The following is a 7,858-nucleotide window of genomic DNA, read 5'->3' on the forward strand; positions in this document are numbered from 1 at the left end:
TTAATTTTCCTTTCCTGTCTTTTTTATTGAACTTTCTTCCTATATGAATTTTTTGGTGTTATCCTCCAACTTTTCTGCTCTTGGTCACTAGTGTTTAATGCATCAAATCTGCTCTTGAGAAGGTTTTTGAAGTCAGGGTGTGTTTAATGTCAGATGTGGGTTCCTGGACTTACTTAATTTTTTCAGCTTCAGCCTGAACTTGCAAATGAACAATTGATTTTTATTCCACAGTCTGCCCTTGGCCGTGTTTTAGCTAATGATATTGGGCTTTTCCACTGTCTCTTTCCACAGATGTAGTAAATTTAGTTCCTGTGTATTCCATCTAGTGAGACCCATGAGTATATTTATCTTTTATGTTGTTTAGGAAAGGTATTTACAAAGAATAAATCATTTATCTTGTAAATTTCTATCACGTGATCTCCAGCATCATTTCTATTACCAAGGCCACATTTTCCAAGTACTGATGCTTCCTTTTTTCCCCCAAAACATTCACATTCTAATCACCAGTAATTAGTACTATATCTTGATTGCATATTTGATCAACTTCAGACTGAAGTTGTTGTTGTTGTTGTTAGGTGTCATCGAGTCGGTACAGACTCATAGTGACCCTATGCACAACAGAACGAAACACTACCCAGTCCTGGGCCAACCTCACAATTGTTGCCACGATTGACACCATTGATGCTGCCACTTGGCCAATCCATCTAGCTGGGGGTCTTCCTCTTTTTCTCTGACTTTCCACCTTACCAAATATGATATCCTTCTCCAGCGATTGGTCCCTCCTGACATGTCTGAAGTATGAGAGACGAAGTTTGGCTATCCTGGCCTCCAAGGAGCACTCTAGCTGCACTTCTTCCAACACAGATCTGTTGGTTCTTTTGGCAACCCATGGCATTTTCAATATTCTCCTCCAACACCATACCTCAAAAGCAAAAATTCTTCTATGGTCTTCCTTATTCACTGTCCAGCTTTCACATGCATATGAAGTTATTGAAAATACCTTGGCTTGGGTCAGGCACACCTTAGTCCTTAAGCTGACATCTTTGCTCTTCAACACTTTAAAAAGGGCTTGTGCAGCATTTTTGGCTAATGCAATATGTCATTTGCATAGTTGGTGTGTAAATTTGAAAAATGGTGGTATTAACTGGTCTTCCCTGCAGCTGTACGGATATTATCCTATCACAGACAGTGTTGTATATCAAGATAAATCTTGATTTTTTTTTTTTTTAAATGAATGCAATGCCATTCTTCTTAAATTTGTCATTACTGGCATAGGAAACTGTATGATTGTCAGATTCTAAATGACAAATACCAGTTCATTTCAGCTTACTAATGCCTAGGATATAGATCTTTACCTGTTCCATTTCATTTTTGATAACTTTCCCTTTTCCTAGATTCATACTTCATACATTCCATACTACGGTTATTAATGGGTGTCTTCATTTTGAGTTGTGCCCCATCAGCAAATGAAGATCCTGAAAGCTTTATTCCATTCATGTCATCTCGATCATTTCTACTTTGAGAAGTTTCCATTTCCCCGTAGTTTCTGTTCCTTCCAACCTGAGTTCATCTTCTAGCGCTTTATTTGAGAATATTCTGGTGCTATTCATAATGCTTTCATCTTCTGGCACAGTATCTGACAATCTTCCACTTCTAAATATATGATTTTCAGTGGCTTAACATTCAGAAGTAGTCCTTCTCTCCTTCTTCCTAGTCTGTCTTAGTCTGGAAGTTCAGCTGAAACCTGTGCCCCATGAGTGACACTGCTGGTATTTCAGAGTGGTATAGCTTCCAGAATCCCAGCAACATGCTAGCCATCACCGAATCATCATGTGATAGACAAGTGGTGGAGACTCTGTTCTACATAATAGTATTATACCCATGTCAAATTTCATGAATTTGAGCATTTTACATGGATATTCCATTTTTTAAAAAAAATTGGTATACCCTAAAGTATTATGGGAAAAGGGTGCAATGTCTGCAACTTTCTTTTCATTGATGCAGAAAAATACATATTGTGTGTGTGTGTGCATGTGTCCACCCATATGCATGTTTGTATATGTATATTTGTATGTGTATGAGAGAATGCATGACAGTGAAAGTGAGAGAAAGCATGTGTGTCAAAATTGGGGAGAAGGATAAAGGAAGATTTTTTGTGTTGTATATTTGCAACTCTTACTATTTTATATTATCTCAAGTAAAATTAAAAAGTGAAAAAAAAATCACTAAATTAAGTGGTTTAAAAGTCTGGAAATAATGAGATGGAGTAATTATATTAAAAGCCACTGCCATGGAGTCCATGCTGAATAATGACGGCCCTGTAGGAGAAAGTAGAACTGCTCCCTAGAGCTTCTGCCAACGTGGATCTTTCTGGAAGCCAACTGCTCATAGTGTTCCTGCGGAGTCGCTGCTGAGTAGAAACTTTTGGCCAGCAGCCCATCATTTAACCCACTGCACCATAAACATGACAGAAACTGTAAAGAGAGGGAAAATGTTAGTAGGTAAGTATATTGTTACCTTTGTGACAGAGCATACCAACTGATAACCCTACAGTTGTTGTGGTAAGTGCCATTGAGTCTGTTCCGACTCATAGGAACCCTGTGTACGGTTTCCAAGGAGTGGCTGGTGAGTTTGAATCACTGACGTGATTCAAACTGACCTTGCAGTCCAGAGATTTATCCCATGGTATCACGATGTCGGTGGTTCAAATTCACCTATATATGATCACTATAGGTCAGAACCAACTCAATGGCACTTAACAGCAACAACAACAACAACAACACGGCTAGAAGTGATAGCTTCTGGGAAACAGGAATGCAAGGGCTGTTGCATCCCCTTTTAAATTCTCTGCACTGTTTCATTCAGTGGTATTAAAATCATGTGCATGTAATACATTAGTGAAAAGAAAATAGTCAAAAAATTTCCAGTCTTGGTGCTGATATCAGGTAATATAAACTGTCATCTACCCTACGTATTTGGTTCAGTATTGTTATAGCTCTAAGAACCCTTTTCTAATTTCTGTATTCAGTTTCCAAATGCTCATGATAGAATCATTCAATTCTAAGGTAAATTGATACTGAGTAAAGGTGGGAATTGTCGCTGATATTCAAATTGATCATTTGAATATTCAAATTGATCATTTGCATGTCCTGTTTTTTCCTCAAGCTTTAACATGAAAGTGTTAGCTAAAAATGGAGGAATCCTGAGGGATTTGTGAAGTGAAGATAGGTGTGGCATTAGAAGAATCAAATGGAGGTCTGTAGTTTTTTTGTAAATAGTTAATTACTGCAGCAATAGTAATGAATGGTCTTTAACATGTTCTGCCCCTAATACATTTTCATGGGGCTGATAAGCCAGCACAGTGCGCTTTGATTATAAAGTAATATAGTGGGTGGGATAGGGAACCCTGCAGTCTCCTCAGCCTTCCATCATTATAACTATTGAAAAGGGAGCGATGAATTTTATACCAAGACAAGTAGATGGTCAGTTTCATCTAGTCTATGGTAGAGGAAATTCTGTCAAATAGGCAATTTAATGTCACATAGTATTACTGTTTTGGCAATTTTGATGGTCAATCAATCAGAGATAACCCTGAGCTGAATTTGGAAGTCAGTAAGATTCATTTTTTCATCCATGTCATTATTAATCCCTTTCCATTTTAAAGTTCTATTTTTAATTTGTGTCTCAAGATGTCAAATCCTTTATATGCCCCTTAGTTTCTCCAAGTCAACCTCCTCTTGTATACCTTGCTGTTTTTTGCTTAATGATTTCCTCTCTTAAACTATCATCTTTTCTACTTATTCCTACTTTTCCACCAAATACTTTATCTAACGAATCCTTGTTGGCACCTTTATGAGTCAAATCTGGAGATGGCCTTTTGAATATGATGGACACAGCTCTGCCTTCATGGTGTGAATGATTGGTAGACAAGAATAGTCTCAACATCTCAGGAAGTGTCACCAAGAAAGGTGACATCTAGTGCCCATAGAGCCTGCTGTGGTGCTAAAGGATAGGCACTGGACTGAAAAAAACTCCAAATTGGCAGTACAAACCCACTAGCTGTTTTCAGAAGCCCTACACAAGGTTGCTATGAGTCAGAACCGACTGGATGGCACACAGGTACCCACAGAGCCTGGCAGTGGCCATAGAAGGTAAGAACGAGGAATGAAAAGACAGGTTGTGAAAAGAGAGGTCATGAGAAAGTTCTCCTCTTGTGTTTCTAAATAGTTTACATAAAATTTGTATTATTTCTTCCTTAGACATCTGGACAAATTTACTGGTAAGGTAACCTATGACTAGAGATTCCTTCATGGGAAAGGTTACATGTACAGAACACTTGTCTCAAATGGATTCCGGGTTTCAACATGTTCATTTTTCTTCTGTGTTTTTTTTTTTTTTTTTCTTAGTAGTTTTCTCACTTTATCTAAAATTCAAATTCATAAGCAGAATCAGCAGAATCAGCAGAATACCCTGTTATTATTATAGTATCTATAATGTTTGCATTCAGGGTTGACTGAGTTTTGAAGTGTCATGTATTTCCATGTTCAATACCAAACTTTCCAAATGGTCTACTCTTACCACAGAATTGATATCTGTAGGATAGCACTAGACAGTGAACTACAAGGTTGGCAGTTCAAACCCTGTATAGGGTTGCTCCTTGGAAACCCTATAGGGTTGCTATGAGTTGGCATTGACTCAACGGCACTTAACAACAAAAACAATAATCTATATGATGAATCCTGGTAGGATATGCTCTGGACCACATGCTCAGTTTGAATCTGAAAGGTCTACCACTCCTTGGAAACCCTCTACAGGGTCACTGTGAGTCAGAACCAACTCCACGGCCTTAAAAACAACAGCAAACTATATATACTATAATCTACACATTTGGTTGAGTAAAAACTTCTTGCCTCACCTATATTCTTAAGTGAAAAGTGAACATTTCAATTTATAAAACTTTTCTTGAATATACATTCATTATTAGAAACTGTGCCAGATGGTTTACTGTTGTTAAGTGTCTTAGAGTGGGTTCCGACTCACAGCAACCTCTGAGTAGGGTTTCAGAGGCCGTAGACCTTTTGGGGAGCAGAAAGCTTCTTTTTCCAGCAGAAGAGCTGGTAGACTTCAACGTGTGGTTTGTAGTCCAGTGTTTATCTGACAAAGCCACCAAGCTCCAGTACAGGATGGCTGTGTTACCTAACGTGTCACAAGAATTCTCCTGGACTTCTAGCGAGGAGTCACAGATTCGGGTGAGGTGTTGGAGACACAAGACATGAGCAAGACAACAAGAGTGTAATAAAAGCAGGGTTAATAGAAAGCAAAAGTATACTCGATAAGCGAGCGGTCCGTCTCTGATAACCCATGAGATAGACGTGGATAGACATGGCTGTCTAGGGGTATTGATTCTTTAAAATGTCCATCTCTGATGTTCTTTTAGCTCATAGGCTTTTCTTCTTCTTGTTTCCTTTTTTCATTATCTTCCTTTACCTGTGGTGTTTGGTGGTTACCACGTGGGGAGAGGGTGAGGGGTGTGGGGTCTAGTCCTCCTTCCTAGCATACCTATTCTATCAGCTGCTGTTAAGTGCTATTGAGTCAGTCCCATAGGGTTCCCATGGATCAGCTGATGAGTTTGAGCCACCCATCTTGTGGTTCAAACTGACTTTGTAATCAAGTGCTTATCTTACAGCACCACACCAGAACTCCATGTAGGATGGGAGAGACACAACAAAATTGGTAAAATATAACCCTTATAAATTATATTTATTAATGGAGACAGTTAGATGGACTCTTTAAGAGTTTCTTGTCTTCTCTGACAATTTAGTGAAAAAACAACTAAAAAAATATTTTATCTGATACAAGGTAAACAGAAACATGAACTTAATTATCATTTCCTTTTCTATTGAGAGCAGCTGACAATGCGCATAATATATCTCACATTAGCTACAAAGACAGCTATTAGTGGTACACAATAATCACTAATATCATCTGGGGAAAACATCAGATACTTACATATTTTTAACTCTAAAAGCTGTCTCTTTTGGAAAAACTAGGAAAAAATAAGTACTGACGTTCTAAGATGTATTAATTTAAAATGCCATGTACATTGATTGTAAAACTCACCCTTTTTATTTTCTAACCTTTTTCAAATAAAAGAAATCTTAGATTTTATATCATGGTATCATTTCTGCTGCTCAAGTAGTATCATTTGCATAGTTGAAGCGGGGTGGATTTGGTTGTTCCTAGAAAAATGAATGGAAAGTCGTGGTTGGAATTAACAAATGAGTTTAAGGAGAGTGAGAAGATCACAGGAGTCCTGGAAGTACTGTGGAATCCTCCCTGGTGAATCTTCTCATAAGACAAATGTGTTAGAGTCAAAACTTGCAGAATGTTCGTCCCTGACTTCAGAGAAAATACAGAATAGTGGAGCACTCTGAAATGCTGCATCATCAAAGTTCCTGTCACATAAAGTGTGAGATTTTAAGGTTGAAAACAAACCTCTATGACTGCGTGTCAAAAGGGTCTGAAAAGTTTGACTTTAAAGTCTTTTAGAAGAAATTTAACCCATCTATTATTTACATTTTCATATAATATATACACATATATGATGCTGATGACAGTGGCTGTGCTGTCGGTTAAGTTCCAACTCATAGGGACTCTCTAGAGGTTTCTGAGGCTGTAAATCTTTACAGGGGCAGAAAGCCTCATCTTTCTCCCATAGTGATGGAAGATTTGAACTGAGGACGATGCAATTAGCAGCCTAGTTCATAATTCACTACATGACAAGGACTACTTAGGTCTTGCTTCTGCATGTGAATCCTTCCATAAGTTATACTGAAAGTATCCTGGGAGATGTTTTTCCTCTTCTTTGTCTTGAGGGCTTTTGGCACTTTCATAGATAACTTATAAAGGTCATCAGAAGCCAGGTGTGTCCTCCTTAGAACCAGATCCATTGAGAGTCCCATCTCTTCCAATTCAATCCGTGGTGTTCAACAGTCAGATTTCTTCAAAACCACTTATAGCTTCAGAAGTGAATCTTCCCATTCAGGGTCGTAAAGGGCAGAACATACTCTAAACCGGCCAGGTGGATATTTGATACTGTGGGACCTCTGAAGAAATCAATAAGAAGACTTTTTAGTCTTCTATAATCTTCAGTTAGATCAAAATCATCACCAGCAAATATTAACACAGGTTTTGTTCCCTCAGGACATTTACTATTTTTAATATCTTTTAGAGAGACAAATTTCTCTGGTAGCATAGTGGTTACGAATCGGGCTGCAAACCTTAAGGTCAGCGGTTCAAAACTACCAGCTGCTCCATGGGAGAAAGATCAGGCTTTCTACTCCCGTAAAGATTTACACCCTCGGAAACCCTGTACAGGGTCACTATGGGTCAGAACCGACTCGACGGCACTTAAAAAACCAATTCAATCATATCTAGCACATGGTAGTCATACATATGGCCTATTACTAGATTATTTGGTCACTTCTTATTATGAGAGCCAAGCATGAATAAAGAACAATCTGACTTCTTTGAGAAGAATTCCAGTGATGTTTGATTCTCAGATGGCCTTGTAATATTTTTCTTTTTATATAGAACACCATATGGTTCAGAATAGACCGTGGAATGAGAGAGATCATTGCGGATGTCCGATGGATCTTGGCTGAAAGCAGAGAATACCAGAAGGATGTTTAACTATGCTTTATTGACTACGTGAAGGTTTTCGATTGTGTGGATCATGACAAACTATGGACAACATTGAGAAGTATGAGCATTCCAGAACACTTAATTGTACTTCTGAGAAATCTGTACCTGAACCAAGAGGCAGTTGTTCGAACAGAGCATGGGAACACTGAATGTT

General features: G+C 38.3%; 1 pseudogene; it reads right to left on the reverse strand.

Moving 5' to 3' along the window:
- Positions 1–6,749: 6,749 nt before the first annotated feature.
- The window catches only part of LOC102837157, a 21,439-nt pseudogene continuing 20,330 nt past the window's right edge, over positions 6,750–7,858 (reverse strand).

This window comes from Chrysochloris asiatica, unplaced genomic scaffold, assembly GCF_000296735.1.
Source record: "Chrysochloris asiatica unplaced genomic scaffold, ChrAsi1.0 scaffold00021, whole genome shotgun sequence".
Lineage (NCBI taxonomy): Eukaryota > Metazoa > Chordata > Mammalia > Afrosoricida > Chrysochloridae > Chrysochloris > Chrysochloris asiatica.